Source organism: Podarcis vaucheri (assembly GCF_965113315.1).
Source record: "Podarcis vaucheri genome assembly, chromosome: 8".
NCBI classification, from domain to species: domain Eukaryota; kingdom Metazoa; phylum Chordata; class Lepidosauria; order Squamata; family Lacertidae; genus Podarcis; species Podarcis vaucheri.
Window position 1 is genome coordinate 84,890,672 of NC_138766.1, and position 21,530 is coordinate 84,912,201.

The 21,530-nt window shown below is 45.6% G+C and overlaps 1 long non-coding RNA gene across 2 annotated transcripts in view; it reads right to left on the bottom strand.

Annotated features, from left to right (window-relative positions):
• LOC309539656 overlaps positions 1–19,155 on the bottom strand; it is a 53,402-nt gene extending 34,247 nt beyond the window's left edge. The window contains exons 1-3 of one of the 2 annotated variants that reach the window (XR_014222920.1): positions 19,047–19,155; positions 16,741–16,861; positions 10,992–11,086 (exon numbers count right to left, since the gene is read on the bottom strand). This is a non-coding gene — a long non-coding RNA (uncharacterized lncRNA). Of the gene's footprint in view, positions 1–10,991; positions 11,087–16,740; positions 16,862–19,046 lie in introns of those variants that run through there. The other variant, XR_014222919.1, reaches the window with a different exon arrangement.
• Between the last annotated feature and the right edge of the window lie 2,375 nt (positions 19,156–21,530).

The window sequence follows — 21,530 nt, forward strand, 5'->3', positions numbered from 1 at the left end:
CATGGCGTGCTCTGGTCCATGGGGTCACGAAGAGTCGGACATGACTAAATGACTAAACAACAATGCTGGATCATGAGAGTGGTCAATCTGACCCCTGTTGGAAACTCACAACCATACGATCACTCTCCCCTCCTGCGGTTTCTAGCAACCAATATACAGAACCATTACCCCTTCCGGCCATGGAGGCTGAGCGTAGCCATCATGACTAGTAGCCATTGACAGCATTATCCTCCATGAAACTGATCTATGATCCAACTTAATATAAGGCAGTTTCATAGGTTCCATCACTTCCCATCACCACTAATGAGTTCAGATGAGAAACAAAGTAGCCCTGTAAGAGCAATTCAAAGCATGTTAGAGGTGATGGAGTATTTTTAAATTGTACGCTTATTTCTTTATGGATCAGTAAGGATGAGCACTTGCTTTATGAAATTGACTGTGATCTGGGGAGTGCTCCATTCAAAATAATGGGAGTTTGTCTATTCTGTTGGAAGCCGCCCAGTGTGGCTGGGGGGCAACCTAGTCAGATGGGTGCTCTACAAAATAATAATAATAATAATAATAATAATAATAATAATAATAATAATAATAATAATTCAATGTTCCTTGAAGAGTTTCTGTTGGTCACTATGTTTTTCTGACATGGGGACTTTCCTGAACTATTCTGAACCTGGTTTAGAAGCAGTTTTGGGACATGATGGCCACCCATTGATCTCAATGGAAGCATCAAAGTCACCACTGTGCACTCACTCGTTGGTCCAGGTGAATACATGCACACTGGGTGCTTCTGGGCCTGGGTGATATAGCAAAAGCCAATCATTGCTTTTCTGCTTCAAGCCACAAAAGGAATACAGTGGTACCTCGGGTTACATACGCTTCAGGTTACAGACTCCGCTAACCCAGAAATAGTACCTCGGGTTAAGAACTTTGCTTCAGGATGAGAACAGAAATCGTGCTGCGGCAGCGGGAGGCCCCATTAGCTAAAGTGTTGCTTCAGGTTAAGAACAGTTTCAGGTTCAGAACAGACCTCTGGAATGAATTAAGTACTTAATCAGAGGTACCACTGTACCGTATTGGCCCGAATATAAGCTGCACCCGCAAATAAGCCACACCTTATTTGCACCCGCAAATAAGCCACACCTTTAAAATTCGGGGGGGGGGGAGAGGGGAAAAAAAGACAACACGCAAATATAAGCCACTCCCTTAAAATTGGGTTACAGGCTGAAAATCACTGCCGTTTGTAGAACTGTAACTCCAAGACAATTTAAGCCTTTGATCTTGCAGCCCGCAAAAGTTACTGTACAGTCGCTAAAAATCGAAAATCGCTATTCAGTTCCCACAATTCCACAGGCACTCACACCCGTAAATGGCAAATGAACAGTCTCAAGCTCGCAAATCAGCAATAAAACATTTTCTTGGTTCCGCTTCACCGTATGTCTGTTTCAGCAGCGATATGGTAAAAGCCCATTTTTGTAAGGTCGCGAATTTAAGCCGCACTTTAACTTTTCGCGGTCGGAATTTGGAAAAGAAGAAGAAGTGAAGCTTATATCTAGGCCAATACGGTGATAACTCTGCTTCCGGACTGCAGAAGTCCAAATGACATTCTGTAGCCGGGTGAATTGCCCCTCCTCCCTTTCCAATCCCAAATAACTTACATTGCAAACATGGGAGCAGTGGGAAAGTGTTAACTGCCCCCCCTCCAGTCTTGTTTGTGACTAGAACTCCCCACCCCCATAGTTCTAATGGGCGGGTAATACTTTTGGGGAAAGGAAAAGTTAAGATGATAGACTTTGACTGTATTCATACAACCTTTTATTGTAGGATATAATAATAATAATTTATTATTTATACCCCGCCCATCTGGCTGGGCTTCCCCAGCCACTCTGGGAGGCTTCCAAAAAAATATTAAAATACTGTAATACATCAAATAGGGCTGCCTTCAGATGTCTTCTAAAAGTCTGGTACCGTGGTGCCCCGCAAGACGAACGCCTCGGAAGACGAAAAACTCGCTAGACGAAGGAGTTTTTCGTTTTCTTAGCCGCTTCGCAAGACGCATTTCCCTATGGGCTTGCTTCGCAAAACGAAGCTTGCCCCGCAAGCTCCGGATAGCGGGGAAGCGCAGCGCGTCTTCCCTGCTGTCCCCGGACCTCTTTTGAAGCAAGGGGCGGCGGGGAGAAGATCGCTTCTCCCCGTTGCCAGCCCCGCAATCTCCGGGGACAGAGGGGAAGGTGCGCGCGCCTTCCTTGTAGCTTAGTTCCTTGTAGCTTAGCTTCCCTCAGTGAAGGAACTGCCAGAAGGCCCTCAGTGCTGGACCTCAGTGTCCAAGCTGAACGATGGGGGTGGAGACACTCCTTCAGGTCTACTGGTCCGAGGCCGTTTAGGGCTTTAAAGGTCAGCACCAACACTTTGAATTGTGCTCGGAAACATACTGGGAGCCAATGTAGGTCTTTCAAGACCAGTGCTATATGGATCAATGCAGACCAAGTTTTTGCTTGTTCCTAGATAAAGCACCCCTAGCCTAGATCTGCTGCATATTTATTGCCCGTGAAATGATCTTCCTGCACGCCCTTAAGTACAACAGGGGCATAACGGTAGAGATTCCCACGCCCTTCCTCTCTGCCAAATTGTCTGAAACATTTATTGTCAGCTCAGGGCACAACCAACTGCACAAATTCCAGGATCTATTCTCCAGCTTCCTTTAAAAGCTGAGCCCCTCTCTGAGTCAGATTGCATAATACGCACAATTTAATTTTCGTATCAACGCACGTTTATTTATTTATTTTAAAAGCGCGGCAGGAAGGACTAGGAAGCCAGAGGCAGCACTCAGGCAATGAACTCTAGCGGCAAATCCATCTTCTTGCCGCCTAATTGAATAGCACCTGCTTTCAGGCTGGAAGGTCAAACGCTTTAACAAGGTGCTATGCTACGTGACGAACAAGGGGGGAAAGGGAGATCGGCAGGATAATAAGAAAGATGATTTAGCAGGAAAAGCAACTCCCTACGTCAATGGACTCAGCTATACAGCTGCAAATCAAACATTCTTAAGTGTGTTGTAAAGTGTGTTATACAAATGTGACACTAGATGGCGATGGTGAGCTATGGGAAATTCAACATATTTTTTGAAATGTTTTTTAAAAAAGCATTTCTACAATGTTTTTTCTATGTGTCTGGATTCCACCTATGTCTGCAGCATTGCTCCAATACTTTGGCCACCTCATGAGAAGACTCCCTGGAAAAGACCCTGATGTTGGGAAAGATGGAGGGCACAAGGAGAAGGGGATGATAGAAGACGAGATGGTTGGACAGTGTTCTCGAAGCTACCAGCATGAGTTTGACCAAACTGTGGGAGGCAGTGGAAGACAGGAGTGCCTGGCGTGCTCTGGTCAATGGGGTCACGAAGAGTCGGACACGACTAAACAACTAAACAGCAACAACAAAGGAAAAGCAGGACATTCCAGAATCAAATCAGAAACCAGTGGATCGCAGTGGATTCCACAATCCACTCAGCATGCACAGAAAGAGCATGGAATCCTAAAGGTCTGGCATTCAGGCATCTCTACGCTACAGCATATCTGACATGGGTAAACCTGTGGTCCTGGCAAACTCTGTTTGGAGTTTGGTCATTGCAAATGTACATCACAAACTCTCCGAGTCCGGCACAATTCACTCTGAACTGAAGCACACAATGCAGCTTATTATTTCCCATCCAAGGGAAATATATATATATATGCTAGGCCTGTTCAGTCCAGCTGTAATTGCAGCCCAGTTCTTGGGGGAGGCTTTCCTGAACTGCCACAACAGTTTGGGCAGGTTGAGAGAGAGAGACTCTGCGGATACGGCAGTGATGGGCATGTGTTTTGTAAGGAGATCAGGTGAGGTTGGTGCATTGATTTCCACCTCTTCCTTACACCTTCCTTGAGCAAAGGAACTAGGTTGCAATTAAACAGTGAGAAGGAAGACCCCAGTAGGCAGAGGAGCCCAGTTCAGCTGGAGAGCAAACCTAATACTTAGCTGCTCAGCTCCTTCAACTTAATCCAATTATTTCTTGCTATACTCTCCGTGGCCAGAGGGAAAGGTTCTTTTCATCTTCAGCCTCTTTGCTACAGTTGCTTCTGACAAAACTTTTGGAAATGCTTCAAGCTTATATATGTGAGAAAGAAAGGAAAAGGGGAGCGATTGCCTCTCCGCCACCTATCCTGAAAGGTGCATTTCCTGCTCTTCCATCATTAGTCCTTAATATTTTATTTTACATTTCAAGCCTTCTGCATTAGGTTAAAAAAACGGGCTCGTTTATTGGAACAGGGCTCCATGGAACTTCTGTTCCCCCTCTATATCCCAACCCCAAAGGACTGAAATAACATCCAAAATGTGAAGCATTATCATTAGAGATAAAAAGATAAAGGGACCTCTGACCATTAGGTCCAGTTGTGTCCGACTCTGGGGTTGCGGCGCTCATCTCGCTTTATTGGCCGAGGGAGCCGGCGTACAGCTTTCAGGTCATGTGGCCTGCATGACTAAGACGCTTCTGATGAACCAGAGCAGCGCACGGAAATGCCGTTTACCTTCCCACTGGAGTGGTACCTATTTATCTACTTGCACTTTGACGTGCTTTCGAACTGTTAGGTTGGCAGGAGCTGGGACCAAACAACAGGAGCTCTCCCTGTTGCGGGGATTCGAACCGCCAACCTTCTGATCGGCAAGTCCTAGGCTCTGTGATTTAACCCACAGTATCACTTGCGTCCCAGTCATTAGAGTTACTGCCATTAATTAACTGTGTTCAGCAGGTTAATTAACCATAGCATTAGTTGATTAACTGTAACATGCCAACTTTAAGACACTGGGCTGTAAGTTAAGGCCATCCTTGATCCCAGTTTCCAGAGCATTGTCTTTGTGTTGCAGTGAAAATCAACAACTAAGAATTTTGTGGCATAGCAGGTGTGGAAAGGACTGAATTGATGGATGATTTTCCAACTCCAAAACCCTGCTAGCTCATGCCACCCAGGAAAAGAGGCAAGGGACTCAGATTTAGTTTCTTTTTCCATTCTAAAGGTTTTTGGACCCCTCAGGGCATGGGTAGGCAAACTAAGGCCCAGGAGGCAGATCGCCTTCTAAATCCAGCCCGCGGACGGTCCGGGAATCAGCGTGTTTTTACATTAGTAGAATGTGTCCTTTTGTTTAAAATGCATCTCTGGGTTAATTGTGGGGCATAGGAATTCATTCATTTCCCCCCTTCCAAAATATAGTCCAGCTCCCCTTTTGGCCCTCATTCAGTTCAAAATATGTTTGCCTGAATTAGTGCTGAGCCTAAATATACCCTTTGTTTTTCAGTGTCCCCATTCAGGAAACCTGGCCCTCACTGTGAATTGGCTTCATTTACAATCGGTGATGCCATCAATTATCCACCCCTGATTGGCTATGGCACATCATGACACCATCCCATTCACTATGTGATCCCTAATTGGCTAGGCTTCCCCATTCAACAGTTCCAGAATGCATTGCCCTCACTGACAGTTGGCTTCATTTGCCTTAGGACACAATTTAGTCAAATCTGTTTGTCTGCCCAGCTTTATGATGTCACCCTATTCACTACAGCTGACTAGGATCGCCTAGGGTACAGCTCCCAAGAAGGAAAGATTGTCAGAGCAACAGCAGATAAGAGAAACAATGGCAGTATACAAAATCAAAATGATGACCAGACTCAGAATTAATTGGTTGGGGGAGGGTATTTCTTCCCTTCCAAACTACTACTTTTATCCCAAAAACTGAAATGAGATAAATGAAATAATTGGTGTAGGGTTCTAGTTCTTTAGAGTAGCTGCTTTCAAACTGTGTACTGAATAAATCTTGGAAACTGACATACTTAGAACATTTAACCCACTCGTTCAGCAACAAGTCCAATCAAATATCAAACAGGACCAGCATATACACAAACCAACTAAAAACAAATATCCATAAAAATCATAACTAACAACAAACATTTAGAGGAGGTGTAACTAAAGGATGAGTCTGGCTAGACTTCCTGAAACAGAAAAGATTTCCGCAGGTGTTTAAAACATTATAGTGAAGGTGGCAGCCTGACAGAAACTTATCAGATATCTGTCAGTGAGAGATCAGTAAAAGTGAACAGGCTGCCTTGAAAGTTAGCCTGCCCACTGACTGTCACCTTTCCCTGCAAGGAAAAGATTGATTCTTTTGAAAAAGAGAGATTTAGATATGGACTGACCTCCCCCCCACCCCACATTTTTATTAGTTTTACATAAAAGTTATACACCACAAACATAACATTTTTTACACATTAAAAAGAAAAGAAAAGGGTTCTTTCAAACTTTGAGACCTCCTTCCTTCCCTCCATGGGTTCCCATTCTAAATTTTATTCCAGAATCTTTTACTGTAATCCAGGGATGTCTAACAAGTCTATTGCGATCAACTGGTAGATCCTCGGGAGGTTTTGGTAGCTCGCGGTTGATCGCTGGGTCCCTTTCCTTAGCATTGGTAAAATAGATTCCTGCCCCGCCCCCTTGCCCCGCCCTCCATTGTTGCATGAGTTTACTCAGTTTCCCCAGTGATCTGTTACGAGTGGCTGTTCCCCTTTCTCGCTTGAACTCAGCTCAGGTTTGAATTCTCAAAAATTGGGGCTTTCCTCCTCCCTAAAAAAAGCTTGGGACCTGAAGCCCCCAAAAGTGGGTAGATCACTGCCAGTTTTTGATTCTGTGAGTAGATTGCAGTCTGGCCACCCCTGCTGTAATTTATCTGTTATATAATCACAGTATCCAAAATCCATGTTACCTTACAAGTGCCACTGTATTCCTGACAATGATTTCAACTGTTTACAGTGATCTCTCAAATATGTTATATAGTTATTCCAGTCTTCCTGATTTCCGATCTTTCCCATCAGTCTTGCCATTTCTGCATATTCCATCAGCTTGGTCTAACATAGACAGACCTCCTGGACTAATTTGCCAATTGGAACTTCAAGCCCTACGTTGGGCAAAAGATTCCTGCATTGCAGGGGATTGGACCAGACGACTCCTTTCCAACTCTGCAGTTCTATGATTCTATTAATGTTCTGATGTAGGTCTGGTGGAAAGGACATAGCTCAGTAGCACAGCGTCTACCTAGCATACAGAAGGCCACAGGTTCAACCCCAGCATCTCCAGGTGGGACTGTGAATGTCCCTTGTCTAAAAATCCCAGAGAGCTTCTGTCAGTCAGTGTCATCTCTCTTTGGCAATCACTTGTAGCAGAGTAAGATTGTCTTCCGTAAACACAGTTTTAACCATGAGTCCGTAAGTGACTGTGGAGGCCAATTCTGGATCCACACGTCCTTCCACAGTGGGGCCATTGGTTTCCGGGCAGGAGTTGATCATGACGTGGATTTGCCAAGCATGACTTCCTCTTAGCACATTTCTCCCTTGCATCCTGAGTTTGAGTGTCTTCAAAGCCCATGACACCTTTGGTAAAAGCTGTTCTCCAACTGGAGCCCTCGCAGGAAAATGTTTCCCAATTGTTGGTGTTTATACTACATTTTTTTAGATTTCCCTTGAGAGATTTGCCTTTAAATCTCTTTTGTTGACCACCAGCATTACGCTTTCCATTTTCAATTTCGGAATAGAGTAGTTGCTTTGGAAGACAATAATCAGGCATCCGCACAACATGACCAGTCCAACGAAGTTGATGTTGAAGAATCATTGCTTTGACACTGGTGATCTTTGCTTCTTCCAGTACACTGGTATTAGTTCGCCTATCTTCCCAAATGATGTGTACAATTTTTAGGGGACACCGTTGATGGAATCTTTTGAGGAGTTGTCAGTTGTCAGTAGGCAATACTGAGTTAGGTGGACCAATGGTCGGGTGTATAAGGCAAATTCCTGTGTCCCTGGGAGACCAGCGTTCGAATCCCCATTCACCCATAAAGTTTTTGGGATGAGCTCTACCTCTCAGCATAACCTACCTCACAGAAGAAGTGTGCATGCACATGAAAGCTCATACCAAGAACTAACTTAGTTGGTCTTTAAGGTGCTACTGGAAGGAATTTTTTATTTTGACTACCTCACAGAGTTGTTGAGAGGGTTGGGGGGCACCATGTATGCCATGTTGAGTATTAATAAATGATACTTTTGAAAGCGATACATTCTGGAAACAACTTAATTTGTCCGTCTCTGCTCAAAAACTCCTCCCAGAATTCCTTGCACCACATGCAGGGATTTCGTGATCCAGCCTACGGCAGTTTCTCAGCAGGAACTTCCATCAATGTGGAAAGGGTTGTCAGAAGCTATGGAGCTTGAAAACCACTCCTTTTTGGAGGAAGAAATGGCTCAGCGGTGTGTTACTTAATTCCTGCAGCTTCAAGAAGACCAGGTGAAAGGAGCTCACATTGGAAGTTGTTGCAATCTGACAGTGATTTTTATTCCCAAACTGTCAATTTGTCTGGTGAGAATCCTGGAAGCCTCAGCATGTCATAGTAAATTATGATTTAGGGGAAGTTCCAGCTCTGACATATGTTGTAGCTGTGCCCTCTGGAGAAAGGCTGCTGTCTTACTTAATCATACCTGAGGTGGGTCAGGCAAACCAATCGGTTTTTCCCCTCCCTTTTTTTTGGCCCGCTGAACACAAATCATTCCCCAACAACGAGGCAAGCTCCTGTCTGGATTGTTTCACAGAGGTGTCTGAAGTTTATTTACTCTTGTGATTTAGCAGCTGCCTGTGGAGAAGCTTTTGAGCAAGACTCGTGATAACACCTTTCCCTTTCATGCTCAAGAACTAGGAAGGAACAACACCTCCCCTTAAACACCCCTTTGATACAGACATTTCAATGGCTTGAAAATATCATACCCTCCAACATTTCTCTGATGAAAATAGGGATGTCCTGGTGGCGCTGTGGATTAAACCACAGAGCCTAGGACTTGCCGATCAGAAGGTCGGCAGTTTGAATCCCTGTGATGGGGTGAGCGCCCATTGCTCGGTCCCTGCTCCTGCCAACCTAGCAGTTCAAAAGCACATCAAAGTGCAAGTAGATAAATATGTACTGCTCCGGTGGGAAGGTAAACGGCATTTCCGTGCGCTGCTCTGGTTTGCCAGAAGTGGCTTAGTCATGCTGGCCACATGACCCAGAAGCTGTACGCTGGCTCCCTTGGCCAATAAAGCGAGATGAGCGCTGCAACCCCAGAGTCGTCCGCAACTGGACCTAATGGTCAGGGGTCCCTTTACCTTTAAGGAAAAGCGGGACATTCCGGGATCAAATCAGAAAACAGGACGGCTTCTGTAAATCCAGGACTATCGCTAGAAAATACGTGAGCACACTTGGGGAGACTGAGATATATTTTTGTATGCCTTGAGCATTTACCTGCAGAAAGTAGTTCCCCTCCAGACATGATTCTTACTGTACATTCATGATGATTTTGCTCATTTTGCTATTGGGGCAGTCACACATAATCACGCTTTCAAAATGCCCTCCGCTCAGTCACATGCATCCTCGACCATGGCATAGCAATAGACCAGGCTGATGAGTGGCAATGAGAAGAAATTTGAAATTTCCCACAGTGCCCCAGAGCGCAGTACTTCAAGCACCCTAGAGCACTGAAGGGAATTGAACATGGCAGCTGCTTGGCGCCAAGTCCAGGGATGGCTGAATGGTATCAGTTAAAAGAGCATTGCTTCCATACTGTCCAATATTCCTCAGATGAAAATAGGGACATTTCTCACTCCCCACTAATTGACTCTCCCCCACTTTTGTCCCCCTTCCCCTGTAGAGAAGAAAGAAGAAAGGTAAGAGCTACTAACACCATACAGACGGGACAAAGCGCACACACAGTCCACCGTCCTGAGAAAATCCCTTAATCCCAATTTTATTCTATTCTTTGGTAGATTTAAGAAACACACACATATCAATAAATAAATTTTCGAAGGGGGCAAGATTAGATGCAGATGTGCAAAGCATGTTTGTTTGTTTGTTTTTTAAAAAATCAAGACTCCTTCTGGTCTGCTCCACTCTTCCTTTCTTCCTGCCCAGGGCAGCCCTACCCTCTGCCAGTCCATCAGAGCCGATGTGTCATGTGAGTCATGCAGAAACTCCTCCTCCTCCTCCTCACCCACTCTTCAGCAGCCACTACAAGTTGTTGGAGAGGCAATGGAGAGGCAATGGGATTCCCAGGCTTCAGGGAATCGGCTTTCTCCCCCATGGCAGTAAACAAAAGATCAAACAAAAGGAACGTCTTACCAGTTAGAATCTTTAATGATCACAGTAAGAGACAAAAGCACACACCTCCCTAGAAATGGTACGGTGCTCCCTGTTAAGGCTCACTCCTCCGTCCATTCCTATTAATTTACATCACTCCTACGTCCCGTAACCTGAGTTTGTACCCTCTGTGCTTTCTGTTCTAACACTTTGTGAGCTCTCCATGTCCTTGGAGAAGGGGGGGTGAATGCTGTCCAGAGACTGTGAATCTGTTAACTCTCTCTCTTCCAGTGTTTCTTCTGCTAGCTGTTCCCCATCCAGTATTTCCCAGCTTCTGCTTTCTGAACTATGCCCCTCTGCAAGCCACTGTTCCAAATCTATACTGTTCTCCTGTTCCTGGGAAGATTCAGAATCCCCACCATTCCTCCTCAGTCCAGCCCTCCTCAGCACAGTCCCTGACAGGGATGCTCCCTCACAACAGCCCTGAGCTCAGTGGTGGCAGCACTGATGTAGGAAATAGGAACATCAAATCAGGATCAAATCAGAAGCTTTCATAATTCCTGGATGTCCCTTGAAAATCGAGGGTATGAGATTAAATTGGCCTAATTGCAGATCTTTGGTAATCATTCTGATTTCTAATTGTAAATCATTGGGTAAATCATTGGGTAAATCTTGGGTAAATTATTCTGATTTCTAATTGTGAGTTTAGAAGTCTACTGTAACTTTGCAGCAAATATGAAGTTGTCGGTGGGGTTGCTTCAGAAAGCAAAAACAATGAATACCCACCCATGGCTGAGATTATACAGCAAGGCAGAGTACGACATTTGCAGAATGGAGTCAAATTCTGCAGTGCTGCAAAACTCTCCTAGAATGACTCCTATGTAGTTAAAAGCATCTGTGGAAACAGTGAAGGCTGAGAAAGGGGTGGAGGAAAATCAAATGAGCACATCCTTCACAGGAAATTGAAAAGCCACAAGCAAATTGCAGATTGGAGCTGTACCAAAGATACGGACATATGCTTGCATTAGCCCTGAATGTATTAGCCTTGAATTTTACCCTCCCAAATGCAATTCGGAAGGAATATTAAAATCACCCAACACCCAAAGTTCTCCCTTTGCATGCCAAAGTCTGCCTTTCTGCTCAGTGTGGTGGTGGCGGCAGCACCAGTGAATGTGTGGATCCGTGGATCACAATTCAGCTGGCAAAGTGGACTCTGGTCAAGGGATGAGGAATTTGTGGCCTTCCAGAAGTGGTGGGCTTTAGGTGGCACCCTGTTTTGGTACCCCTGCAGCATAGTGCCCATCATCCTTGACTGTTGGCCATGCTGACTGGGGCTTCTGGAAGTTGTTCTCCCACATTAACTGTGATGGCCTAGGACTTGGGCTCAGACTTGGAACCAGAGGAGACTCCATCCACACCAGATCCTTTGCCTCAGGCATCATCTGAACCTAGTCTGGGGCCTGATTCTGAAGAGCCCCAGTCTGCACAGGTTCCCCTGCAGTAAGCACCAGCTGGGCCGAGTCAGGGGCCTGATCCTGCCCTGGCTTCAGATGCGGGGATGACCTCGTTGCCTCCAGCTGGGCCATCACTTACAGCTGCTCCACTACCAGTTGGGTCAGGAGAGGCGGAGGCGGCCTCTGGGTCTAGTAACCCACCGACGTCTCCCGAGCTGCAGAGACTAAGGTCTGAGAAAAGGAGAGACCTGAGTACTCGCAGGAGGAGAGCTTGCCTTCGGGCGAGACAGGGAGGTGAGTCGCTGGGGGATCAGGACCGGCTGTTACCCCGACAAAGATAAAAGGCTGTTGGACCCTGCCCCAGGTTGTGGGAGCAACATTGCTGCTTGCTGGAACCTGCCTGAGACCCTGTGCCTGACCTTTACCTGGTTTCCTGCCTCATGTCCTGCCTTGGCCCTGTCAGACTGACAGTCCCTTGGATTTGGGACTGGACCTGGACCGCAATGCTTGGGTTAATACCTGGGCCCAGCACATTAACAGGGGCACTGCAGTTTTTTGCCCATTCATGCTTTAAGCCATGGAAGCACCTGTCGTCATCAAATGTGTCCCTCTTCAAGGTGGTGCAGGACTTTTTGTCCTGCTTTCCCATGAAATGTAAATGATCTTATTTTTTAAGCAGCTTTATCTGCAAGTCAGTTCTCCTTGGTCAACTGGAATCCCTCAAACAGGCTTATTGAATTGTGCGAATGTTTCCCTGTAGACCCTCAAACATGCTTTGCTGTCCTTCGGATGCTCCAGCAGTTGCAATTACAGTGGCACCTCAGGTTAAGAACTTAATTTGTGCTGGAGGTCCATTCCTAACCTGAAACTGTTCTTAACCTGAGACACCACTTTAGCTAATGGGGCCTCCTGCTGCCGCTGCGCCGCCACTGCACGATTTCTGTTCTCATCCTGAAGCAAAGTTCTTAACACCAGGTACTATTTCTGGGTTAGCAGAGTCTGTAACCTGAAGCGTCTGTAACCTGAGGTACCACTGTAGATTCTACATAGCCTCTTTGATTCCTTGCTTGTTCCATCTGCATATTGGCTACCCATTCGCCACAATTTCAAAGGGATAATTTTGATCACCCAAGTTCATAACAGGCTTAACCACTTTTCTAACACCCCCCCATTTTTTTTTAGTTAAATCATCCCTCATAGGTTTCTAAAAACACGATAGCTATTGCGAGGGGAGGGGGACTTCACAAAAGTGAAGAGAGCTGGGCCCGTCTGTCCATTATAATTCAAAAGTTTACTCCAGATCAAAGTATTCATGAAAGAACTGCTGTCCTCTTAAAGAGTGTGTAGTTGCTGTGATTCTCAATATTTACAATTCCTTAGCACACAATTTGGCTTTATGCCACAGCTCAGCCCTTGAATAGAGGAAGAAACTTCCCTTTAAAAAAGTGACAATGTCTCTGTTAAAGAAAACGAGAGTTTTCAATCATATACAGCCAAAGAGGTGCAGGAAAACACAATTCCACATTTATTTTGGGGAACATTGTGAAACGTTTGTGAGCTTGTTGAATTTGATCTTTGCTGTGAGGATACAATGGGGAGGGAGAGAATCATGAAGGCCACCTTGAGCTCGTTGGAGGAAAAGTAGGATTATTATTATTATTAAAAAAACTTATTAGACAGTTGTTGCCTTAAAGGTCTCCAAGCAGCTTATGTTTAAAAGAAAAAGTCATATAAAATGTTGAGATTTTCATACAACACACCAAAAATTCAGGGTACCCATAAAGACTGTAGGATGTTTTGGCAGTAAATAGAAATGTAACCATGCAACGAATAAAAGGAGAGTCCATTCTTTCAAGCTCTAAAGTTGGAATCTGCTCAGGCCACAGAAACAGCAAGGTACAGCTCTGAAGCCATTGTCTCAGGGGCACCCGGCTCTATGCAGTATAATGATAAGACTGCATGATGAAAAAACACGGAAGCCTGTAATAAACATATCATGTGCTGCAGAATAAAGAGAAACCCAGGGCTTCATTATGACTGAAGGTGAGTTTGTACCAGCAGAGATGCAGAAGCAAACGCCGGGTTTCTATGCCCCTTATCGCTAATCTCACAAAGCCTCTGAATTTGTGCCGTTAGAATAAAATAGCACCATACTGAAATAGTTATTTAATCAGATGTATGGTTCCTCCTGTTTCACAGGAAAACAGAACAAGGCAATGTGCAGGTTTGAGTCATTAATCTCATGAGCCCAAAGAGGTTTTATGAGACCTGGTGTCAGTGAGACATCTCCAAAAGGGCTCTGTTCTGATTATTGTGGTTCTTCCGCTTTATCCGAAATTAAAGGAAATGTGGTTTGTTTAGGTTGAAAGAGTGGCAGAGGGCTGGTACGCAGCTTTTTAGGTGGTGCTGCAGGCCTGTATAAATCCGACAGTCTCTCCATTCCTGCTCATTAGAAACTACTTTGAAACAGCTCTTGCCATTTTCTGTTTCGCTCCGGAAAATGATTTTCCAAAAGGGTGACAAATTTCTTTGCTCTTTTTCTGTTGACCTGCTGAAAAATGGGCAGATCCTTTTTATTATTATTTAAAAAGTGGCGCCTCTCAGTAACATTCAGGTTGTGAAATAATGCCCCACCTCTTCCAGCTGTGAAGGTGACAGGTCCCAATTAAAATTATTTTTGAAATGGCTCAATGGTATAAAAGTTTGTATTCACAGCGCTGACTCTATGATATATCCTAGGGAACCTTATGCAGTTTGCATAAAATTCTGGGTGGAGGCATTGGTCAGCCGTTCCATTTCTGGGTTTTAAAGCTTTTAAAACTTCTTCCTTAACTTAAAAAACGAACACTGCTTCCTTGTAATTAGAGATGGACAAACTTTCCAAAGTTCCCCTTGAATGAAATTATGCAAGCCAGTGATGACTGGTGACATTTGGAACTCATAAAGCAGAAAGTAGGGAGGTCAACAGTAGGGGGAGCCAGAGACAATGACAGGCGGAGCCAACTCATTCTAATTTTGCCCCCATCCTCCTCCCTGCTGAATTTTACAAGAGCAACATTGAGACTAAGGAGGATGAAGCTGAGCAGCAGTCTGATTAAGGGCGTGGTGTGGGAAGTAATCCATTGGTGCAGTCAAATGCAACATTCCTTGTTTCCCTAGAGTGGGCACAGACAGGGGGACATCCAGTCAGTGTAACTTCCTGTTCCACTGGTCTGGAGCATCCTCCCCCTGAATGTGACCTGGGCGATGGGTATAGCTCTGGCTGACTCCACAAAAGAACTGAGTCACACAGCCATTTTCTCAGTTGCAGTTCGTCTTGATTTCTGTCTTAATTCTTGCTGTCTTGTCACTGCTCTCCTGCAGCCATTTTGTATTCGCAATGTAATTTTGCTGTCTGCTGGCTCTCGGCCAGCAGCACATGAGTCCAGTCTCCATATGAGTGTTAGTTTCTGTTCTTATCACTGAGCAGCTGCGTGGAGTCACAGGACTCTGTTTACATTCCAGAGACAGTCCAAACTCTTGGAAGTCTCATGGGAGGGGAGACGGGATGTGACGTTAGTGGTTTCCTGTTTTCTTTGTTCCTTTGTTCAGTTGCTCTCTGCTTTCATAGAGAGCAGATGTCTTTTCTGTTCTGCGTAGTTTAGAAATAAAATTCTTTACAATGTAGCCAAACCTCTCGTCTCTCCCTGTGCTGGGAACCCTGCTGGATAGAATGTGCTTGAGGCCTTGTCAAAGGCTCAGGTTATTAAACACGTCGGAGGTGATTTCAAAGGCTCGGCTCGGAGGAAGATGAGGCCCTATCGGCTTGGCCAAGTGGAGTTCCGACAATGAGATCAACTCACACTTTTGTTTATGTAACTATTAAGTACAGCCTGCCTTTCAGGAATCAAATCGTGAACTGAAATGTGAGTAAACTTTTTGTTACTTTACTCACAAAGACTCTTTTAAGGAGGATTAAAGGGGACACCAGGAAATAATCTTAACGAAGAGAGTCAAAGTAATCTGCAAACTAGCTTCCAGCTATATTGAGGGGAATTTGCTTTGCTACATCACTCACTAGTGTGAGTGAAAGGAAGGATAATACTTATTCAATATATCCTTTCCTACAATCCTTAACATTCCCACAGGTGGGGCAGTGAGCCATTTGACCTTATGGACCTGGCTCCATTGATGCAAGCTCATCTGGAAAAGATCAGGAAACCTCTAGTAATCTTTCTGAACCATCTGAGGGCTTGACAAAATGCCCCCCCAGCTCTGGGAAAACCAGACCCTCTTTTGAGCCATCCATATTTCTAGCTGGAGTTGATGGGTGTTGGAGTCAGGTTTGAGGCTTAGTGGTTGAGGATGATGGGAACTGGAGTCCATCACCATTTAGAAGCCCCCAGGTTGCCCAACCTTACACAATGTCAGAGCTGCAGTACATCTGGCATCATCTTCTTCACAAAATCTCTCTTGCTACTCCTAAGTTTTATTTGTTCACCACTGGATTCTTTAAACAGAATTAGAAATAAGCAGTTTTCTACCCGCAAAGAATGTTGCATCTCACTTTTTTTTTTACAGCCTCCATAAAAAGGGATGGATGAAGATAACACAAACAGTGCAGTTAAATTTAATGACAAGAAAAGCCAGTACTATCCTGAACGCATCTTGAGCAGAATAACTGAATATAGTGTTCTCAGGTGAGCTTCTTTCCTGCTATAACCTGCTAGTGGAAGAAGCAATTCATTAGCATCTGTGAGGCATCGTGCAGTTGAGATTATACATGGTAAAAAATAATAATAATAACATGGCTCTCAATTGTTCATTATTTCAGCTGCTTCTTTTTTAATAAAAAGAAAAGAAATAGGAGAGGAGAACGAGATTGACAAAGTTCCCTGCTGAATTGTAAAAAGAAGTGCTACTTCAGCTTGAAACTTTGGAAGACTCCCTGCATATAAAATGGTGTCACACACACACAAAACATCCTCACAAATTGTGGGAAAACTTTGATCTATCACCTAATCCGTTTTGTGTAAATTGTGTGCTTGCTTGCAACGTTCTTAGCAGAAAGGATGAATTCCTGCTGACAGAATGGATTATTTACTGTGTCAGCTGCAAGCCCCGTTAAACTAACCTGCTTGGATGTGTCAGCCCCCCACATCCCAAGGGGGCAGTCAGGTTCCTGGACTCAGAAGAGCTTGCTGTCTGTCCAAGAAGGCACATAGTACATCTCTCCCCCAGGCCAGAAATGAGTTCTAGTGATCAGAGGGGAAAGTTTTCCATCAGAGACTAGGTGGCCACCAATCAGGGATGCTGCAGTAGTGGATTTCCTGAATCAGCATGGGATTGAATTAGATGATCAACATAGGAGCATAGGAAGCTGTCACATACTAAGTCCAAACCATTGGTCCATTTTGTCTGCCCTGACTGGCAGCAGCTATCCAAGGGTTAAGACGGTGGACCTTCTTAATCCCACCTGGAGATGCCAGAGATTCAACCTGGGATCTTCTGCTGCAGCCCATCCAACTCCCGTGATGCCTGATCCCTGACCGTGCTTGTTGGGACTGATGGGAGTAAGAGGGGTAAGGTAGAATAGAAGGGACTGAGTGGGTGGGACTTTATCTGGAAGCAATGCCATTATCTAAGAGAGATTGCATTCCTTCGTCTCTCTCTCTCTCTCTCTCTCTCTCTCTCTCTCTCTCTCTGAATATTGAAGAAACTACAGTGGTACCTCTGGTTACGAACTTAATTCATTCCGGAGGTCCATTCTTAACCTGAAACCGTTCTTAACCCGAGGTACCACTTTAGCTAATGGTTCTGTTATGCTGCCCCACTCTGGGCCCCAGGGTCCAATTTAACATCGTTGGGGACATTGCAGAATCAGTTTCTCCGTCGCCTCCTGAAACTCCCCATGTGTGTGAGCAACGCAGCCATACGTCTGGAGTTAAGGATTGCATCATTGGAGACTGTCATCTGGAAGCGAGTCTTTGGTTATTGGCTGTCCAGCTGGCATAGGCTTCCCGACCATTACCTTTTTCAGTGCCTCTGGCGGGACGACTTTGTCAATCCGTGGGTAGGAAAAATCCATGCCAAACTTCTGAGCATCGGAATTTCCCCAGCGGACTCTTTAAAGATGAACTTACGCTCAGCTAAAAGCCTCATTGAGCAAAGATTAGCAGACATTGAAAATCATCACAACCTCGCTGGGGGTGGGGGTGTCTGCTCCCCCAGGTATCACGGAATAACCCCACCACTTGGCCTCCTATCATACATGTCATCTCTTTCATCTGTACCACACCGACTTGCATTTATTCGTGCAAGGTTCAATGTCCTTCCATCGAACCTGCTGAGCCACAGATTTTCCAAGGGTTTGGTGCCTCCGCTATGCGTGTGTGATGGGAAAACTGTTGATTCTCTTTCACACATAATGTTCAGCTGTCCCCTACATAGCATAGCCAGGACTAAATTCCTGGGTCCTGCTTTACTGCGCTTGGTTGGCAGGCCTGTTGAGTCACACGCCGCACTGCTTTTGCAGGATACAGATCCTTCTGTAACTCTGCAGGTGGCGAGATTCCTGAACGCGGTTATCTCACACACAAAAACAACCAAAAAACAACAACAACACCAAAACTAATCGGACAGTTACGATGAGAGTGCATGTCGGATCTCGTCTTCAGTTTTTCCTTTTTCTGGGATCCGTCCCTTGGAGCTCTCCGGGCCCCAAACTGTTATCTGGCTCTGCTCAATGACCCACCCTAGTACCGTGGTGTTCACCTTCTGGTGCCGAATATATCGGTCTTTATGCCTCTGTGCTTTTATGTTTGTACATATTTTATGGGCTAATAGCCGTAAATAAATAAATAAATAAATAAAATAGCTAATGGTATGGGAATGTTTATATAATTTAGCAGAGTTTAAACAATCCCGTTTGAGTTTATGCAGTGACAAGCAGGTTGCTAACTCGTTTGAGTCCTATCAATAAAATTATAACTTCCTGGTTGATAATCCCTTTCTGTCCCTCTTAAAGAAAACACAAATGAATCTGAATCATATTAACATAAACTACTTTACTATCATGGGATGTGGGTGGTGCTGTGGTCTAAACCACAGAGCCTAGGACTTGCCGATCAGAATGTCAGTGTTTCAAATCCCTGTGACGGGGTGAGCTCCCATTGCTCGGTCCCAGCTCCTGCCAACCTAGCAGATCGAAAGCATGTCAAAGTGCAAGTAGATAAATAGGTACCGCTCCAGCGGGAAGGTAATCGGCGTTTCCGTGCGCTGCTCTGGTTCGTCAGAAGCGGTTTATTCATGCTGGCCACATCACCCGGAAGCTGTCTGCAGACAAACGCTGGCTCCCTCAGCCTGCGAAGCGAGATGAGCGCCGCAACCCCAGAGTCGTTCGCGACTGGACTTAATGGTCAGGGGTCCCTTTACTTTTACCTTTACTTTACTATCAGATTCATTCAGGTTTACAGAGTTGTTCCTGGAGGCAGGCTTAGGTTACATGACAGATAAAACTATATACTAGATAGTAGTGAGTCATGAGAAGACTGCATCCGAGCAGTTACCAGTTAACACTCCTTGCAGCAACCGACCAACCAACTGACAAAACTGCCTGCCACATAGAGGCAGTTAGTCCTCTTGGAAGGTTGGACTTGACTGACAGCTTTATATCCCACAAATGGGGCCTTCTGCTGCCGCCGCACCACTGGAACGCGGTTTCTGTTCTCATCCTTAGGTAAAGTTCTTAACCGGAGGTACTACTTCCGGGTTAGCGGAGTCTGTAAACCGGTGTGTTTGTAACACAAGGCACCATTGTACATAGTAAGATCTCTTCTTTTTTTCCTGCTTCTTGGCATCCCACCAGGGGAGGGCTAGGATTCCCTGAAGCCTTGTGTGATGGCCTGGGACTCAGGGTCGGACTCGGAGTCAGAGGAGTCTCAGTCTGCACCGGATCCTTTGCCTCAGGCATCATCTGAACCTACTGTGGGGCCTGATCCTGAAGAGCCCCAGTCTGCACAGGTTCCCCTGCAACAAGCACCAGCTGGGCCGAGTCAGGGGCCTGATCCTGCCCTGGCTCCAGATGCGGGGATTACCTAGTTGCCTCCAGCTGGGCCATCACGTACAGCTGCTCCCCTACCAGTTGGGTTAGGAGAGGCTGAGGTGGCCCCTGGGTCTAGTAACCCACTGACATCTCCCGAGCTGCAGAGACTGAGGTCTGAGAGAAGGTAAGACCTGAGTACTTGCAGGAGGAGTGCTCGCCTTTGGGCGAGACAGGGAGGTGAGTCACTGGGACATCAGGACCGGCCGTTACCCGACAGAGATAAAAGGCTGCCAGACCCTGCCCCAGGTTGTGGGAGCACCATTGCTGTTTGCCAGAACCTACCTGTGATCCTGTGCCTGACCTTACCTGGTTTCCTGCCTGAGTCCTGCCTTGGCCCTGTTGGACTGACTCCTCGTAGAACCTTTGGATTTGGGACTGGACCTGGACCGTGTTACTCGGGTTACCCCCGGGCCCAGCACACCTTGGCAGGCATGCAGTCAGGGCCAGCCCACCCAAGAGGCAAGGTGAGGCAATGACCTTGGGTGGCAGGATTCACAAAGCAGCATCCCCGGTGCTGCTGCTGCTACAATGGCAGCCATGGCTCCAGCACACTTCTCAGCAATCCCTCCTCCTAATGGTTGGTAGGAAGCCCTGCTTATCTCCTTCCAGCCCTAGGGAGGAAATGGAGGAGTCTGGGCTCTCCTGGGCTCTACCTGGCCAGATTGAGAGTGGGCCCCTCCTCACCTGCCTTCGAGTCCCACTTCAACCATCAAGTAAGGTTGATTTGATTCGACCAGAATGCAGCCTGGTCTACAACTGCAGCAGATCTCGAGCTTTATCACCTCGCTGCCCTCGTGTCACAGGCAAAGTACCAACAACTGTATCGCTAGTTTAGATATATATGTTCGGAATGGGATTTTGCCAAGGCAAGCATATAAAAATGGAAAATCCATTCTGAAGGGCTTCCCGTTGCTTTTCCCTAAACGGCCGAAATGGCAGAAACAAGCAAAATGTTCAGGAGAGTTATCATTGGAAATGCAATGCAATGAGGCACTTTGTGCTGCAGAATGCAGACTTCGGACCTTGATTGATAGGAGTTTCCTGGCTATTAAGCGCTGATTTGCAGGATGGGATATTTCTCAGGAAAGGAGAATGTATTGCCACAGATGATTATATAGGCACGCAGCAATTAAGAATGTACCAAATCATTTGCTAGCAACTCAGGGGCAAGGACAACAGGGCTGCAGGCCCATCTAAAAAGCTGCAAAAGTAGCTGACCAAACCTCTCTGCATTGAAGATGGGTGCCTCAATGACTACTTCATGGCCTACATATATACGTATACATATATATGTACACCAGGGATGCACATTTCTGTTTTGTCCTTCATCTCTGCCCACAGAGAGTGATCAGGCTAGGAAGGGGGATCTTCTTAGCTTAGCCTTCTCCCTGATGTGCTAGTTGTCTACATGCAGGAAGTCCTTACACAAAAAGCATTCAGAATTACAATTTCATACTGTAAAGATCCTAGCTCTTCCTTCTTACAGTGTGTAAACTCCAATCAACCTATGTGAGATAAAAAAGCCACACTTTACATGTTTGAATTCTCTTTTGTGCATGGGCCCTGCCTGCAGAAAGCTAGCTGTTCAAGGAGAAGGAGTTTATTCATCCCAGCTCTCACCATGACATGCTAGCTGTTCAAAGAGACAGGGCATTTTTACACTGGGGAAGCTTTCAAACATGTAGTCTCCTGCCTGCATTCAGAAGCCCAATAAGCTTATTCCATATGTTTTTATTAAGGGTCATGAACATAAAAAAAAAATACACACCAGTTCACTCACTGTGTTGAACTTTTGAAATTCTGACGGTAAGAACTGTTTG